We start from the raw sequence: 18,794 nt of genomic DNA, 5'->3' as shown, positions 1-18,794 counted from the left end.
GCATGGACTACTCTGCGAGAGCCACATGGTGACTCACAACCATCTGTAATGGGAACTGAGGCACTCTTCTGAAAATGAATTTAAAAAAGAAAAAGAAATTTCCATGTACATTTTAATACATCCCTTAGTATTTTATATGGAATCCTTCAAACTACAGTTCGTGAGCAAGCATCCCTTAGAGTCTATGCAATTTGTGTACTAGGTCTTGTGCGCCTTGAGACAAATAAACCACCCACATCTATTCCCCTGCCCAGACCCAACTCCTGACAGATCTTCTCAATTTCCTGTCAACAAAACTCATGTACTTTGTTTTCTTTTTCTTGCTTGTTTGTAAAGAAAAAAACCTAAAACAACAAAAACTCAAGAAGCTCACAATCTCTCTTTCTCTCTCTCTTTCTTGTTTGTGGGCATTTCTATCTGCACATGCACATGCACATGCACAAGCACACACACACACACACACACAGGAATGGCTAAAAGCACATAAAGAAATGTTCAACATTCTTAGTCATCAGGGAAATGCAAATCAAAACAACCTTGAGATTCTACCTCACACCACTCAGAATGCCTATAACCAAAAACTCAGGTGACAGTAGATGCTGGTGAGGATGTGGAGAAAGAACACGCTCCTCCATTGCTGGTGTACTTGCAAGCTGGTACAACCACTCTGGAAATCACTCTGGTGGTTCCTCAGAAAAGTAAATATATTACTACCTGAGGACCCAGCTATACCTCTCTTGGGCATATACTCAAAAGATGCTCCAAAATATAACAAGGACACAGGCTCCACTATATTCATAGCAGCCTTATTTATAATAGCCAGAAGCTGGAAAGAACCCAGATGCCCTTCAACAGAGGAATGGATACAGAAAGTGTGGTACATTTACACAGTGGAGCACTACTCAGCTATTAAAAACAATGACTTCATGAATTTCTTAGGCAAAAGGATGAAACTAAAAAAATATCATGCTGTGTGAGGTAACCCAGTCACAAAAGAAGACACATGGTTTGCACTCACTGATAAGTGGATATTAGCGGAAAAGCTAGGAATACGTAAGAAAAAATTTACAGATCATATGAGGCTCTAAAACAAGGAAGACCAAAATGTAGATGCTTCATTCCGAGGGAGACCAAAATACTCACCGGAGGATATACAGGGACAAAGAGTGGAGCAGGGACTGAAGAAAATGTCATCCAGAGACTGCCCCACCTGGGGATCCATCCCATATGCAGCTACCCAACCCAGTTACTGTTGCTGATGCCAAGAAGTGTTTGCTGACACAAGCCAGATATGGGTGTTCCCTGAGATGCTGTGCCAGAGCCCTATTGATACAGATGAGTATGGTTGCAGCTAACCATGGGACTGAACAAGGGTACCCCAATGGAGGAGTTAGAGAAGAGACTGAAGGAGCCGAAATGGTTTACAACACCATAGGAAGAACAACAGTATCAAGCAACCGGACTGCATCAGAGCTCCCAGGAACTAATCCACCAAGCAATGAGTAAACACGGAGGGGCCCATGACTCCAGCCACATATGTAGCAGAGGATGGATGGCATTGTCCAGCATCATTGGGAGGAAAAGCCCTTGATCGTGTGAAGGCTCGTTTCCCCAATGTAGGGGAATGCAAAGGCGTTGAGTTGGGAGTGGGTTGGTGGAAGTAGGAGCATCCTCACAGAAGCAGGGGGAAGCCAGAGTGAGAATGGGAGAGGCAGAGAAGGGGATCACATTTGAAATGTAAACATATAAAATATCCTAGAAAAAATAAAATGAAATAAAGCAATACATAAGCAAAAGTAGAAAGAAAAGTTCACACAAAACCAAAAGTGATACAAAGGAAGAGCATTTAGTTCCTTTTATATTATCCATCTAGTCTTGGGCACGGTAGCTATCTACAGAGAAGTGAAGTGAATCTGATCTGTAAGAGTCTGTTGTAGAAGATTAGTTTGTCCCTTGATGGAAGGTACCAATTGCAGGTAGCTTTTGGATGTGGAAACCAGTCTCCATTTCTCTCTCTCGGCACTCTGACCCCGTGGGGCTTGTACCTGTCCAGTCCTTCTTCATTTCTGTAGCAGTCTGAGTGAGTCATGCATGCATCGGTCCTACTGTGTCTGGAGCAAGGTCTATCCATGTAGTAAAAATTGAGTAAGATTGCAATGAGTAAATAATGGAGCCAATCACATAAAATAATGAAAAACTATTAGTGAAACTAATATTCAATAAAATCCAGAAGGCTGTGTGTTAAAAGTATAAGATTCACTGTTTTCTTCTGTTTTTTATTTGTTTGTTTGCTTATTTGTATGGTTGGTTGGTTGTTTTTTCTTTTAATGATTGGTTGTTATGCTTTGCCAAGTCAAAGCACAAAAAAATTTCACTAAACTTTTTTAAAATTAAAACTGGAAGAAAGCAACAGTGTTTTGTAGTTCAATAAACTGGAACGCTACATCAATAGGACATTAAGGAGCAATTTTTGGCAATTTTGGGCATATAGCACAACAATTCTACACTGCTATTTACCAATAAAGCTGTAATTCATTTTACATAATGTCTCTTTTGAGAGGTAGAATTTCTAATTGGAAGTTGCTGATTTTCTAATTAACATGGTTGAGGCATATCTGCACAATTTAGGTAAATTTCAGTTTCCTTTAGTTGTTTGTGTCCTACAGACACACAAATGGAAAACAGATGTTTTCCTTTGTAACTTCTCTAAGAGAACACAGAACAGGGCAGGGATCTCAGATATGCACTGCGTATATAAAGGAGATTTATATCCTATTGTTATTTTCTACATTGGTCTTGACTTGTAACATCTACCCTCCCCATCCATAGACTCATATGTCCTCAAAGTATTTATTCTCATTCTTTGTTCCCTTTTATATATATATATATATATATATATATATATATATATATATATATATATTTTGTGATAATCTGGGCAGTGAGCCCAGATTGCTTCATTTTGTCATTGTTGTTATTTATTTGTAGACTGTCATAGATTCTCGTGAGAGGGCACGTTTGTAAGTTATTACCATAATTATAGGGAGATTGGCACTCTGTGACTTCAGTATAAGGAAATTCTGCCATTATTTTATAATAAACTGACTACCATATATTTGGAGTACTTCATTATGAGGATAAAGTATGTTAATTTCAGCACTGCTTGAATATTGAGACTGCTCAGGCCATTGCATCATTTTAAACTGTGCCAGTTTATGCTCAAAATTAAAAGTCTATTTAAGATGAGCTTTAACTCACTTTCAATTTGTTCATTAAAGGCTCACCATTGCATGATATGTGTGAAATAGAATGTTGCTAACAAACCACCACCTTTAACCCAAGACACATTCAGTACTCAGATTGCAGAAAACCACAATTAAAATTAAATTATATGTGGACTCCAATACGTAAAATGGTTGTGACTTGAATCTTCTAAACATGTCACATTTATTGAGTGTTTACCTAAGATGAAACATGAATTCTTCAGTGGAACAGAATACCAGTTTTCTCAACAGACAACCTGAGCTTCCCAGGACACAAACCATTGCTATTTGGACTATGACAGTGAGATCAGGAGAGCTGTTTCCTGTGTGCCCCAGCATTTAGTGAAAGTTTGCGTCAACCCTGCGTGGTGATATCTAGTTGTTTTCTTTAGTGTTTGTTTATATAAATTCCTCACCTCTCCACCTTAATTCCTTGATGCTTAAATGTATAAGATCAAGGCTTGGGAATAGGGAAAAAGATGGGGAGAAAGTTCAGGCGTTTTCAGCCTACAGGTGAACCTGAAAAGGTAAAGTTCAGAACGATTTTGTTTGGGTCAAGTAATTCTTACATTCTATTTAATGTTCTTTTTACCTCTTATATGATTAGTGTTTCTTATTCTCTTTCAAAAGAAGCACACTCTTTATGAGAACATCAACTACAGTGAGATTTAATACATGAAACATCCTTATTGAAGGGCTCTGACAGGCCTTGCCCTTCTTCTGCATCCTTTGCCCCAGAAGGTTACATTCCATTTCTAAAGCTAGCTGACCAATGTCTATTTCCTCTTGGGGCTACTTTTTTTTCCCATGAAGCTGACAAACAAGGTTCAGCTATCAGTGCACTGAAGTACACCAACCAACTGTTAGCACAACAAAACAAACCAACTGACCCTAAAGGAGTTCCCCTTGATCCTTTTAGAAACTGCCATTTGCCTATGAATCTCCTCTGTCTGCTCTCTACCCAGAGGCTGTCTTATGCTCTTCATCCCTGTGCATCCATCCCTTTCACTCCTCTCCCTTGAATCTTCTCCCTTGAATCTTCTCCCTTGTCCTCTGTTTCCTGTCCTTGTCTCCTATTCCCTGTTTGTTGTCTCCCTAGGACAATTAAATCTACTTTTGTGCTGAGAATTTGGTCTTAAGGATCTCGTGGCTTTAATTTAGGATTTGCTAATCACATGTAAAAATTTAAACAACAATGATTTGGCTTGATTTTGGGTATTGGTCTGATGCTACTTTTATTGCTAAACATACAGGTATCGATATAGACACACACACACACACACACACACACACACACACATACAAACACACACTCACACACATTATGTTAGGGTAAAAGGCTTTATTTCCATTGAGAATTACTCTACTCACCTATGTAATTCCTTTTCGACTCTGTGCTCATGCATTAGAATCTCTGACATCTAAACTACTAAATTGAAATCTCTTCTTAACTTCAAAACAAGCTCAATGACTTTTATATTGTATCTTTCTCTGCTTTCAATGGACTCAGAGTCTCAGATAAGGATATACTAGCCTCAATCAAAAGCTATTGTTTTTTTTTCTCTTTAGAATTCTTCTGTCCTGCAATCTTCTTTTTAACTCTAATTAAGGCTTGTAAGGTCACTGCATGGCTCTCAAGTCCAATTACAGTGGGTGCTTAGAAACTCATTTTGTAGAAAAGCACTGACCCTCCACTTTAGCCCACAAGGTAACAAAGAGGAAGCCTGGAATGGCATAACTGCCTTTATTTTGTGTTTATCTCCTTTACTTTGGGGGCAGATATCTGCTTTGCTCTGCATATAGGCATGACAATTATGCAAATAGAGTCTGCTTAAAATGCATGATACTTAGCCTACATTATCCCAGACCTGAAAGTACTAACATTAGAGTAACTATGTCTCCTACTGTTAGCAGTTCCCACGATCGTCCTGTTCCAAATCACCTAAAGATGCCTGAAAGTCACCAGGAATTGTCCTAAGCCTGCAATCATCCTGATTCCACTAGCAGCAAAGCCTTAAGGACAGATCACTCCATGATAAGATGTCCCCAGAGTAGGAGCAATCAGGTCACAGGAACCATGCCGTTCCTGGAAGTGCTGACCTCTGCGATGGGTTCTTTACCGGGAAAACGAAGAAAAGTTCTAATAGGCAACTTTACAATCATATTACGTTACAAATCTCAAAAGATGCAAATCAGGAAACAAAACATATTCATGGAAGCCTACTCTGAGATGGGCTTGAAAATAGTTCTGTGATTTCACTTACTGTATTATCTCTTGTTATATATTAAGGGTAATGTAATTAAATAATTGCAAAGTAACTTTTCATATTATTTTACATAGGCATATCGGGCAATGTGATAATCATATCTAAGTCACGTTTCAAGCAATGTTTGCAGATTTAAGAGACTCTTGTTAGCAATAATGCCACTTAAAATATATACTATAACATTTAATTTGTAACAGGCATAGTTGGGGTCTTACAGTTAAAACCCCTTGGTCACTCCTGAGAGAGCTGTATTTCTCAGTAGGTTGGGACTGTGAAATGCATTGGCACATGTGAATCTGTACGCGAGATATCGCTGAAAAATGGAGTGATCTAAATCATGAGATATCACTGAAGAAGGGAGTGATCGGAATTCCTGTCTCACTTAGCCAAGCCCTGTGGGAGGAGCAGGAACTATACAAATCAAACATCATCAAGAGTCCATGGTTGAAGTTGGTGACTTGGAAATTGACACCTCATAGTGGTTTTTATCCTGTTCCATTTAAAAAGTAGATACACATCATTTTTTTAACAGAATTAGTAAGTAAGTTACAACTCTACCTGTAGAGTGTTATTCAAATAAAAGCTTAGAAATATGTCATCTTGGTTTAATTTTATGCACCTATCTTCCTAGTAATAATTAATGTATTTAAAACTCACAAACTATTTCGTGATAAATTATTGTGTGGTAAAGTGCTTTAAGTCAAATCTTTGAGTGTTTTCACCTATGCTTACATTTGCTGTGTTATGTTATTACAAATGTTATTACATTTTGCTGCTTAATTATATATTGGTAATTGCATTCATATATATATATACATACACATACATATATAGATATGTTGTAGGAGGCTGGAGAGATGGATGGCTCAGAGGTTAAGAGCACTGACTGCTCTTTCAGAGGTCCTGAGTTCAAATCCCAGCAACCACATGGTGGCTCACAACCATCTGTAATGGGATCTGATGCCCCCTCCTGTTGTGTCTGAAGACAGCAACAGTGTACTTATATATAATAAATAAGTAAATCTTTTTAAAAAGATATATATTGTAGTGCACTAGTTATTAAAAATATTCCAATACTTCATCTTTCATAAAGCATATGCCAATCAATGTATATTGAACATTGCTCCAAAAACACCAAGCCAAAGGAAACTCTAGATTAAGTATCAGAACTTCAATATGTACAAACTACAACGCGAACTTTAAAATCTTCTCTTTCAAAGTCCCCGATATGTTGTTTTATATTTCTAGACGTGCTCTGATGATGTTTTGCTGTAGAAAGCATCAGGAAGGAAGCTGTGAGGGGAGTACAATGCATGCTGCTCCAACTTACAATCTAAATAGTTGTCAGACTTACTCCCATCACCAGGCGTGACCAACCCTGAGTTTTCCATTTAGATCCTCTCTGAATTTGACTTTTCGCTGACTTCCAAAGTTACACACTAAAGAACAGCTAAACTAAGCAGAACATACAAGGAACATTCAAGAAATGAAGCACAGGAGTCCAAGACGACTGGCTTATTTGTCAGATTGTGTTCTTCTCTGACTACTTCAGATGCTCAAAATAATTGGTCCTGGATAGCACTGCTCATGAAAAATGGAAGTGTTGCTACTTCACTTCGCAGTTCTGCCATGAAGCTCCAAGTTCCATAACTACTGCATTAAACATGTCATTCGACACGAATGAAAAACGATGGAGCAATTATAATCAAAAGAGAGAAGAAATAGAAAGAAATGTGTGAATAAATGAAAAGTCTGGATTATAAAAGTGATATATATATATTAATATAATATATATAAAGTTAACACTCAGAAGCTGAGGCAAAAAAAGAATCTCAAATTCAAGGTTTCATTTCAAAGAGAAATTCTATATCAAATCAAAAGAACAAACAAAACAGAAAAACCAAACTGTTAATAAATAAACCAAACAATTAGTGAATAAAACCTAGCAACAATAAATACAAACAATTTTAGTACCATTTAATTAGATTTAAGATAACTTGTTGAGAGAGAATACTCAGTCAGTTAATGCTCTGCTGATTTGTGATGTGTCACAAGATAAATTCTAGTTCCTTTCTTTCTTTCTTTCTTTCTTTCTTTTCTTTTCTTTCTTTCTTTCTTTCTTTCTTCTTCCTTCCTCCTCCCTCCTCCCCTCCCTCCCTCTCCTCCTCTCCTCCCTCCTCTCTCTCTCTCTCTCTCTCTCCTCTTTCTTTCTTTCGTTCTGTTGTTGTTGCTGCTGTTGGTTTGCTATTCCTGGCTATCCTGGAACTAGCTCTGTAGACTAGACTGTCTTTAAAGTCTCAGGGATCCCCTTGCCTCTCCCTCCTGAGAGCTGGCACTAGTCTGTTTGCACTAGTGACATGACACTAGTTACATTCTTTATCTAGTAGGACTTCTTCTTTCTATGATGGTTTTCTCCTTTCACATGTAGACAAGCAAATATTTATAAACATATATACTACAATATATAGGATAATATAATATATAGTCAGTTTTTATTTTTATACTTGGTTTCCAATATATCATTTATATTTGTTTTATATCCTCATATCTTATAAGGTAAGCTCTAAAAATAATGACAAAAATCAAGGAAAACAAAACTGTATATAGTCACCATTAGTTCTCCATTGCAGAAGTTCTTTAAGGTGACTAGATGCCCTAACTGGCTGAAAACTTCTGGAAAAAAAAACCAAAAAAACAAGAAAACACTAACATAGACTCACTGCTTCTCTTTTAATTGTCTGATTAAAATTACTCCTCTGCAGTTTTCAAAACCTTCTCATGTAAATTAGGGAGATGATTTATTCTAAGGTTCCTTGTGTTGGTTATTTTCTTTTCTGTTTGTATTAATTGTAGCATAAATTTTACTTACAGCCTATTTTTGAGAAACATTCTTCATACATATTTTTTTAAAAATTATGTTATCGGTATATATATATATATGTATATATAGTGTTCGAATAAAATTTTGTATATTCTACTAAAATTTGCAAAATTTAGATGTGTTAATAGCCATTCATTTTCTTACTTATATACACCATAAGCAATATTTCAAAACCAACCTTGAATGAGAAAGTGCATTCTCCTGCCTATAGTGACATTGTCATAGATAGAGGACACTCAAAAGTGGCAGAACATTTGAGGAAAACCTGAATAACTCTGGCTATCCAAGTAGGTCCCAAAAGTATTAAACCCATTAGTATTATAAGTGTACAAATTACAATATATCACCTAATGATCCAGTAAAAATAAATTGTTGAGATTAGAATAACTCCATAGAAAATTATGAAATGCCATAATGTTTTTCTTGCATTATATCCACGTTAAGCAATTATGAATAAATCTAATGATGTATCTAACTTTCCATAGTTAAGTGATAAATAATGACCCAAAATTTTAGCACTCAGTAGGTATGTATTTAAAACTCTGAAACCAAAATCCATATTTATAACTTGTTCTAAGTAGTAACATCACGATTAACACAATTATTTTGGCAGTTACATTGATTTTTTTAAATATATTTTCCAGCAGAAGTAATATTACCCAGTGAAATACAATAAAATAATACAATAAAAACCTTGATCTCTAAATTATTATTCATTTAAATAAACAAGAAATTTATTATTTTATGGTGTAACTATACTAACAGTTCTCCAAGTTGGCTTAAATGCACTGACTTCCAAACTCATATAAAATATGCGAGATGGAGCACTCTTTATACTAGGCGTCGAAGAATATATGTGCAGCCACTGCGTTATGAAAATTGGCACTGGCACTACATCTAAGGATCTTTTGTGAGATACATAACCAGAGGGACTTAAAAAAGAAAAGCTAAAATACCTCCTCTTTGATCTGTATTCCATTTCTTAAAAAAGTCACGAAATAAATCTTCAAAAAAAAAAAAACCAAACCACTATACATTGAAGGAATGGGCAAAGTATTTTCTGTTGACATAAACAGTCATCGATAAAGTTCTCTTGAATAGTTTTAAATAAATACTGATGTGTCACACATAGAATTACAAGTTAGTTTTCATTTCCTTTTAACTTTTGCCTCTGGAAAAGCTCAACTATTCCCAGGAAGAAGACTGATCAAGTACATTTGTCATGTGAGCCACGATAATAAGGTGATTCATCATAGTCTGTCAGACTTTTACTCTGGGAAGAATGCTGCTTTTTTAGCCTCACTTAAAAATCTGCTGTCACTCCTGCTAAAAATTTGGTAGACATTTGGGACATGTTTAAAAGCCCTTCTAAACTGATGGTGGCAGATAATTAAGTTATAAGCTTTGGAAGCTTTCTTCTTTTTCTTTTTTCCTTATATTTCTTTCTTTCTATGATATGTATGACATCAGGAACCCATCTGAAGGATGTAGGGTGACTTCATCATTAGAATACAATCTCTTGTTCCTTTCTCCTTCTCAGCCAATGACTAGCTAGTGTCCAAAGTCACTGAAAATGACAATGTAAGCCTTTATCATAGTCTAAGTGGATTTTTTTTTCTTCAGAAGCCCCTGAAATGCACAAGGTTATGAACTTTATTCACTAAGACAGCAAGATATGGTCCTCACAGTGAAAAAAAAGTTAGAGAATGAATTTCTGAAAAAATAAGTGTATAAATTCTGTGTTTATAGTATTTCCACTTCAGTAATGTGTCCTCTACTCAATCAATGACTCATGTGTATTCTTTACTTGAAATCACTTGCAATATTAATTCTTACTATATTATACCTGACACTGTGGAAATATTGATGGGAGTCGATGGAAATCGAGTGTCAGGAACATGAAAATTCATATGTTCTTAATACATGAAAAATATTTTTAAGTCTTTAAGATGTTATACAACAATATAGCTTAAAACTTAATATTTATAGTATTAATAAAATTAATATGGAAATCAGTTATTAATATCGCTGCCTTTTAAATGACATATTGAAATGCTAGTAAGTTAAATAAAACTCAATGTGTAGGTAAAAAGTATATCCAATCAATTTATATTCACATCCAAACAAATTTATATTCACTGTAGTTACGAAAGTCACAGTGGACACTGACACAAGGTCTATTGAGTCATTATTCACTGAAAAAAAAAAAGCTAAGAATTTTGTGAAGCTTTGGCACATAAGTTTTTGGTCAGCATGACCTTGTTTTATGTGTTTCTGTTAAAATCCATCTTATATAACGACTATGTCTTAAAATATTTATTTTCAGTATTTATTTATAATAAATCTCTAGCTGTGGAAGAAATAGCACTTTCCCGATTTGAAGTTACTTGACTAGACCTTTCTTTGGCTTTCAACTTCACAGTCAGGCCAACTGCTAGACTTTATTCAGTCTTTGCAGCCTCATTAATTCAGAAACGTAACCCTTTTCATCTTTATCCCATATTATTTGGCATGCTTTCCTTCCACAAGAGAAGTCACAACTTGGTTAAAGGTAGAAATACCAGATAGCTTCAAAATAACATTGGGAGACATTTTAAGCAAATAAATGAGCAACGATTAAACCTTAACAAAGAGACAGAGTATTTCCCACTCAACTGATTAAAAAATGCATATTTTCTGGAATTTAGCATATGTGCAAGCAACAAAATGAGTTGGTTGGTCGTATTTACACTTTGTGCTTCCACAAACACACACACACACACACAGACACACACACACACACACACACACACACACACACACACACACACACACACACACACACACACACACACACACACGAACAACTGCAAATAGGAATAGCAATGACAAGGAAAAGAGACTATCAATTTGAGAATCTGGGGTGATGGTAACCAGGGAGGGATGAAGGAAGAGACCTGGAAAGAACTGGAGGGCTGAAAATAAGGTAATTTTATTTTAATTAAAATGTATATTTTTTAAAAAAAGGCATTGCTAGTTGAAGATTAAAAGTCAAATTGATTGTCACTGTTTGTCAAATTGTTTGACATTGTCCATGTGAACTTTTGTTTGTTTAGATTCTATGCTTTGCATATGTGTGTGTGGTATGCACGAATATAGGTATGAGTGTTCACTGTTGTGGAAATAGGAACTTTGTGTGTGCACATGAATGCATACCTGAGCATGTGTGCATGAGTGTGTGTCTGGTATGAATATGAATGTCTTTGTGTGTGGGGGGGGTGGGCACGCATGCCTTCAGGTGTGTGTGTGTGTGTGTGTGTGTGTGTGTGTGTGTGTGTCTGTGTGTGTGTCTGTGTGTGTGTACTCAGAGGTACTACTCAATTGTTATCTATTTACTGAGGCCAAGAACCACTGAGCCTGGAGCTCACTAACTTTTCTGCTCTAGCTTCCCAGATTTCCTTGTCTCTGCTTCCCAGTCTCTGAGATCACATGGGGCCATCACGCCTATCTGAATTCTGGTACCTTACCAACTGATCCACTGCCCTAACCCACTGTCGATCTTGAAGATACCCCCAAAACCTATGTATTTGAAGTAACCAATGTAATAGATTACCAATATAGAATCAACAAATAATGATAAAATGTATAAAAAATTTGTATATATGAAAGTAAAGAAAGATTAGTAGATAAATAATTAAATATAAAAATATTATAGACAGATTAATAGAAGAAAGATAATCTTTCCTAGTAGCTAAACTAAACTTTCATATCGTAATACTTAACTGTACATGCAATTATGTTGTAGACCTTGTGCTGGAATATAATAAAGGTTTTGAGTTCAATTCCCATTATCATTAGATATGAGAAATAATATTTAAAAACCAAATTTCTTTGGCTTTATTTAATATGTGTTGTACATTTGTTTTTCTGTATCTTAGTGTGTGTGAATATCCCTACACAAAATTGTGTGTGGATCCCACCGGTGAGCCTAAACCAGATCAACTTGCCTGGACTCTCTAGTCAAAGAGCTACAGAGATCTAGTTGTGTCGCCCCTAGTTGGTCACTGATGTGCACTAAGGAGATCAAATCTGTTTGGTTACTGGGGATGTAAATTCAGGCCCTTATGTTTTCACAGCAAGCTGCCTACACACTAAGCCATCTGTCTGCTTGTCCTTCTGGTTTTCTTTCCTGCTCTCCTACCCTACATTGCTCTGATATTCCATCTTGTTTCTGAACCAAGTTAAGGATTGAAGTAAAAACAATAGTTTCAGCAAATCTTCCTTATTCTACATCAAATATATCGGTGTCTTTTAAATTCTAATTCAATAAAAACAATGAACAATTATATTTTAAGTTTTTGAAAGATTACCACAGAATTTGAGGAGCTTCACTTTTACATCCTTAATACTTTCTAACAGTAAATACATATTTCACATATATTGTCTGTCTTCATATTTCCATTTGAATGAAAGTTCATTGCTTCAATATGTAGTCATGGATATCGACTATCACTTTCAGCAACCCAATGAGGTCAGGAAAAAAATTCAGTTTTTTTTTCCCCATTGATCTTCAAAGTCTGCTCAAAAAAGAGATTGTTTTACTTCTACTAAACATCTGTGACTAATTCACACTCATGTGCATCTGAATGTTTGATGCTCTGCTGAAATGAATGATATTCCTAACTCTCTACAGAATCCATAAATAATTTATAAGTGATCAGCTATGTGGCAATACAGATTCTCATATTAGCCAAACAAGTGTTATGAATACATACTGTGTTTTGAGTGAAATCATAAAAGTATTGGGTCTGGAGAGATGGCTCAGCAGTTAGGAGCACTGTCTGCTCTTCCACAGGTCCTGAGTTCAATTCCTAGCAAACATATGGTGGCTCACAACCATCTGTAATGGGATCTGATGCCCTCTTCTGGTGTACTCATATACGTAAAATTAGTAAATAAATCTTTAAAAAGAAATACATAATATCTCTAAAACAGTAAGAATTGAACAGACTCACTTTTACGTATGCACAAAAAATTAAATTATAAGAAAACATTTTCAGAAGAAATTAATACAAATTATAAAGAAGTTTCTAAAATGAGATAATTTTCAAGAGAACCTGACTTTCTGTGATATAATAGTGTTAAACTAAAGACACAGCTTCTAGCGGTTCGGCCCTGACCCCATCCCCGCTGCTGCATGTTTTCTTTCCCAGGGACCTGGGATGTGAGAGACTCCCAGGACTCGGTAGGGACGACCTTAGCTGAAGTACTCAGCAGTGTGGAGATGGAGCCCGAAGAGAGCACTTCCAACAGATAGACACCCCCTCTGGAGAAAGGGGGCCAGCCACCTACCTTCCAAACTTTTGACTCAGAATGTTTCTTGTCTAATCAAGATGCAGGCATGGCTGTCCTCTGGGAGGCTCTACCCAGCACCTGACTAAGACAGATGCAAATACTTAAAACCAACCATTGGACTGAGGTTGGGTCCCATATGGAAGAATTAGAGAAAGAACTGAAGGAACTGAAGGGGATGGCAACCCCATTGGAAGAACAAGAGTATCAAATAATCTGGACTCCTGGGAGCTCCCAGAGACTAATGCATCAACCAAAGAGCATACATGGGCTGGTCCGTGGGCCCCACACATGTAGCAGAGGACGGCCTTGTCAGTGGGAGAGGATGTGCCAATTCCTGTAGAGACCTGATGCCCATGGGAAGGGAGATGCAGGAGGGTAGGTAGGTGGGTGGAGGGTAGGGGGTGAGGGAGCACCCTCTCAGAGGCAAAGGGGGAGGGGATATGGTGAAGGACTCTGGGAGGAGGGACTAAGAAGGGGCAGCATTTGGATTGTAAATAAATAAACCTGGTTCTTATCTTTGACACCAAAACCCAAAACAAAACAAAACAAAATTCCCCTAAAAAACAAAACAAAAAGCCCCACACAATTTCCCAAGACGATGTACAATGATTAAACCTTTGACAGTCACCCTTAGGTCATATTTATTCTTGTATATTTTGAACACAAATGAATTTAGAATGAATATTATAAAAACACATATGGAACTCTCAAAGAACTCACAAAAATGAGGAAAATATCAAAATGAAACTTGGAAAGAGGCTCAGTAGGCAGCTTGTGCATAGCAGGAAGTCATCCTGAACCATTGGACTGTTTAACTCATCTCCTGTTTACATGTTGATAAGGCGCAGGCCTGTGTGGATAATTCTGGAAATAGACACGAGCCATGAAACTGAAGACAATATATTTGGCAGCTTCTTGTTATGTCTGCCAGCTATAATAACCAAGCGACACTTCAAGATATATATGGCAATTTTTATGGTTTAATAAACGTGATTTTATTATGACTCAATCCTGTCAATTACTTTAAAAAGTAAATTAAATACTAATTCATGATATAATAATGATAATATTTTCTTATCTTATTAAATATATTAATAATGATACAATAATTTATGACTGGTCTTCATATGTATATTACACACAGATATATATTATAGATATAGATATAAATTATCAATGACTGGCTAGTTGTTGACACTTAAGTTTCAAGCCCAGAGTCATGTATTCAGGATAATATGAAAAAATAACAGATACCAAGCTTGCATTAAATTTTTATAGTTAGATAAATAAACAGAATCACAGAAATTGCTAATTCTAACACATCCCTTTCTTTCTTGGATTTCTTTGAACTCCTTCATCTTGTACTTTCAAGAAAATGAATCAAAGATGTGAGCCCTTCCTTACAAAGACTCATAAATCCGAACGCAGTTGGGGATGTATTATTTAGGTAGTATCTGTTATTTTAAATTATTTGCCTCATTGATCTTGAACAGCCATGTAGATCATCAAGGAAGGGACAAATGAGGATAGTCTCGGGGGAGGGTAATTCACATTAGAAAATTTAGAGGAAATTATAATTAAAGTCTCATTGCTTGAACTAAACCTACTATGGTCAGTCACCCTTAGATTTATACTGATTAGGAGACCCGCCACTCTATACCATGAAGAAAGAAAGGAAACTTTCAAAAGGCATGCGAAAAAGTGCACCATCACTCAGTAATTTATACACACAGCACACGAAAACACAGTACTTCAAATAGTATATATCTTGCTAATGCTTTTCTTCCTGTTCATCTTCAAACTGATTGACACTCTCATCAGCAACGTGACATAAACAGACCTACAAGGGAATCATGGCAATACATATTCCCTAGGGCTACCATTCACATTATAAATGATGAATGGATTTTTATATTGCCACTTTGGTTTTTGAAGTGCTTATGTTAATTAAGGGTTAAGAAAGAGCACGCACGCGCACACACACACACACACACACACACACACACACACACACACGCACAGACAGACAGTACAATCATTTTTAATTAAGATTAAAATAATTCAGTATGTCAATACAGTCCTCAGCGGGAGGGATGGCTTAACGTGCCACCTCATCCTCCTGTGTGTGTAATACAGCTATTTCCTCGGCTTGCTTTTCGTTTCTTACTCTTCCCGTGTACGAACTACAAGGTCCCCTAGGGATTGAATTCATGTTTGAGACAATGGGTGTAGATACTGCAACTTTGTTTTCTAAAACAGATTTAAAAATGCAAAAAAAAAATAATGGAACTCTTGGCTTTAGGGACATGTGTTCATATTTTGCTGATAAAGTTAAAATGATAAGATTATTCAAATGATTCAAATAATATAATTTTCTTTTAATTTAATGTTAGGGATTAAATAAAATCCAACTAATTCTTCTCCTCCTCTTTCTCTTTTTTCTCCTCCTTCTCTTCTATGTCACCCTCACTGGTCTGGTAACTAAAAAGACCTCAAATTCACAGATATCTGCCTCTGCACCCAAATTCTGAGATAAGAGGCATGTCCTGTCTTTTAACTTTACTGGAACTGATTATTATGTAATTGAGTCAACAGTTTAATTTATAATAATTATTTTTAATAAACTTAATTTTCATTGTACTTCACAAATACTTGAATGTATTCAACCTAAAAAACCCATAGCCTATTTAAGTGGTAAATTACATCTTACAAATTACTTGTTATTTACGTTGAAGATATACTTATCTATGAGATAAAATTTGTCATAACCGTTTAAATGGCTCTTTCTCAGACAGAAACATGTTCAGGTGATATGTTTCCTTTTGTTCATGTCTAAGGTACAAAAATATGTTGGACAAGTTATCTGAATGTTTAGTTTTGTCTCACAGGCAGTAAACCTGCCTGAAGTGGCCCTATCCCTAAAGACGGGTGTGAGTAACAGTCTCCTTGGGCAACGCGGAAGCTGAATCATTTGAGACAGATTAAAGTGTTTTTGTCTGATAATGCTTCAGTTTGACTGACAACGTCCCACTTGTGTTTGGGTCGGTGTTGGGTGGGTGGGGGAGTTCTGTTCTCAACATGAGACAATGTTCTTCTATAGTTAATACCAAGAAGATTGCACAGGACTGTGGAGCTCCAGAACTACATGTGTGTATCCGTAAGCGCTGCGAGTACCTGAAGGCCATTCATATCATGCTCATAGTCTTTTTCTGCAGGGTGTACTTAGTGCTTCATTCAGGATAACTGAAAAAAACCTAAGGGCAATTGAATGCACTATGAAATTATGTATTTAATGAAACAGCACTGCAAATTTGAAGTGCTAGTCACTAAAAATTTATTTTAAAAAACTGAAATTTCATAAAGACATTTGAAATAAGTCTGATTACTGTGTTGCATCTTTACTAGGTGAATTTATTTTTCTTGGATGATACCAAAACAATTTATGTTTATGTACATAATCAAAACATTTACATGAATGCATGATACTATATCTAATAACAATCAGAATATAACCAAACAAAATAATGAGTCTGATATTTTATTGCCTGAAATATTTTTGACTGGTGGTCTTATGGCCACCTCATGTACCATAATCTATGTGCTATGTAAGTATAGAAAACCTGTAACTAAATACATAAAAAGCCAATGGTTGTTATTCGGAGATTTTTTTTTATTATCGGCTGTTTTATCCAGTGGATTTCTTTACTGTTGAGGACATGTGAGAAACATGGACATTTTTATTTTATTTTATTTTATTTCATTTTATTTTATTTTATTTGTATACTAACTTAAAGTTCTCCCTATAGACTCACATTGACACCATGTATTAATATGGTACAATCTCCCTGAGAAACACTATCTTAATATAATTTAATGTATATAAAAGAATATTTAGACATTTTTATTTTTAGTGGCTTTATTTTACATGCCACTGTTCTACTAATAAAGACAGAGGGAAGCCTTGTAAATAAAAACAATAAAGTTTCTATGGAAGAGAGGGGAAGCAGGAGTTAGGGGAAGGACTGAAGGAGCTGAAGAGGTTTGCAACCCCATAGGAAGAACAAAGATATTAACCAACCAGTCCCCCCAGAGCTCCCAGGGACTAAACTACCAACCAATGAGTACACACGGAGGGACCCATGGCTCCAGCCGCATTTGTAGTAGAGGACGGCATTGTCTGGTCCTGTGAAGCCTCGTTTCCTCAGTGTATGGGAAGACAGGGGTGTTGAGGTGGAAGTGGGTGGTAGGAGGGGGAGCACCCTCATAGAAGCAGGGGGAGAGGGAAAGTGGGATAGGGGGCTTTCGGAGGAGAAACCTGAAAAGGGGGCAACATTTGTAATGTAAATGAGCAAAATAACCAAGAAAAATAAATGAGTAAACAAAATAAAATGCTGTCTAATTTCAATTTTTAATAAGGTATAATCTCTTGGGTTAAGTTTTATTAATTTTTAAATTGTGTTTGTGAAATATATGGGAACTCGTTTTGAAATTGTAAGAGACTTTTGTTTACTTCTTTCTTTTAAAACCATTTTCTTAAAAATCCAAGTGCAAAGATTACGGAGTAAACACTGAACTCCTAATATAGGGCAGCCGTCCCCCGCCTGCCCTTTTTTGGTGTAGCCTGGCAAGCTTTGTGGATGACTACTGTGGGATTTGAAGAAAGCATCCTGTAAGTCAGAGACACTGAGGGTGACCCCAGCTGGTGTAGCGCCAAGAACAGATGGCTAAAGGAGGATGCATAAATGGTGATTTTCACAGTTTAAAATAAACTTCCTGAACGTTTCCCAGTGTAACTTCACAAGTTATTTATGCCATGCAACCCTCTCAGGATGTGATCCTGCATTTCTTCTTGATTTTATATGTTGTTTTTATGGGAAAAAAATTCTACGAGACCAATTAATTTCTCATAATTTAGACGTTCTAATTTAGGGCGACAGATTTAAACTAAAAACGTTAAGTACCTCCCTCAGCAGTGCTGTTACACTGTTGTATTGTTTTCAACACTTACTCCTGTTAAATGTTTTGGTTTTCTAGATCTAAACAGCATTC

General features: G+C 36.2%; 1 protein-coding gene across 1 annotated transcript in view; it reads right to left on the bottom strand.

The window, feature by feature from the left end:
- The window catches only part of Cadm2 (cell adhesion molecule 2), a 938,204-nt gene that overhangs the window by 477,467 nt on the left and 441,943 nt on the right, over positions 1–18,794 (bottom strand). The gene's annotated exons all lie outside the window — the stretch shown is intronic.

The sequence above is a fragment of the Rattus rattus genome, chromosome 4, assembly GCF_011064425.1.
Source record: "Rattus rattus isolate New Zealand chromosome 4, Rrattus_CSIRO_v1, whole genome shotgun sequence".
Lineage (NCBI taxonomy): Eukaryota > Metazoa > Chordata > Mammalia > Rodentia > Muridae > Rattus > Rattus rattus.
Note: the sequence above shows the minus strand (reverse complement) of the source record. Positions and strands in the feature narration are given on the sequence as shown.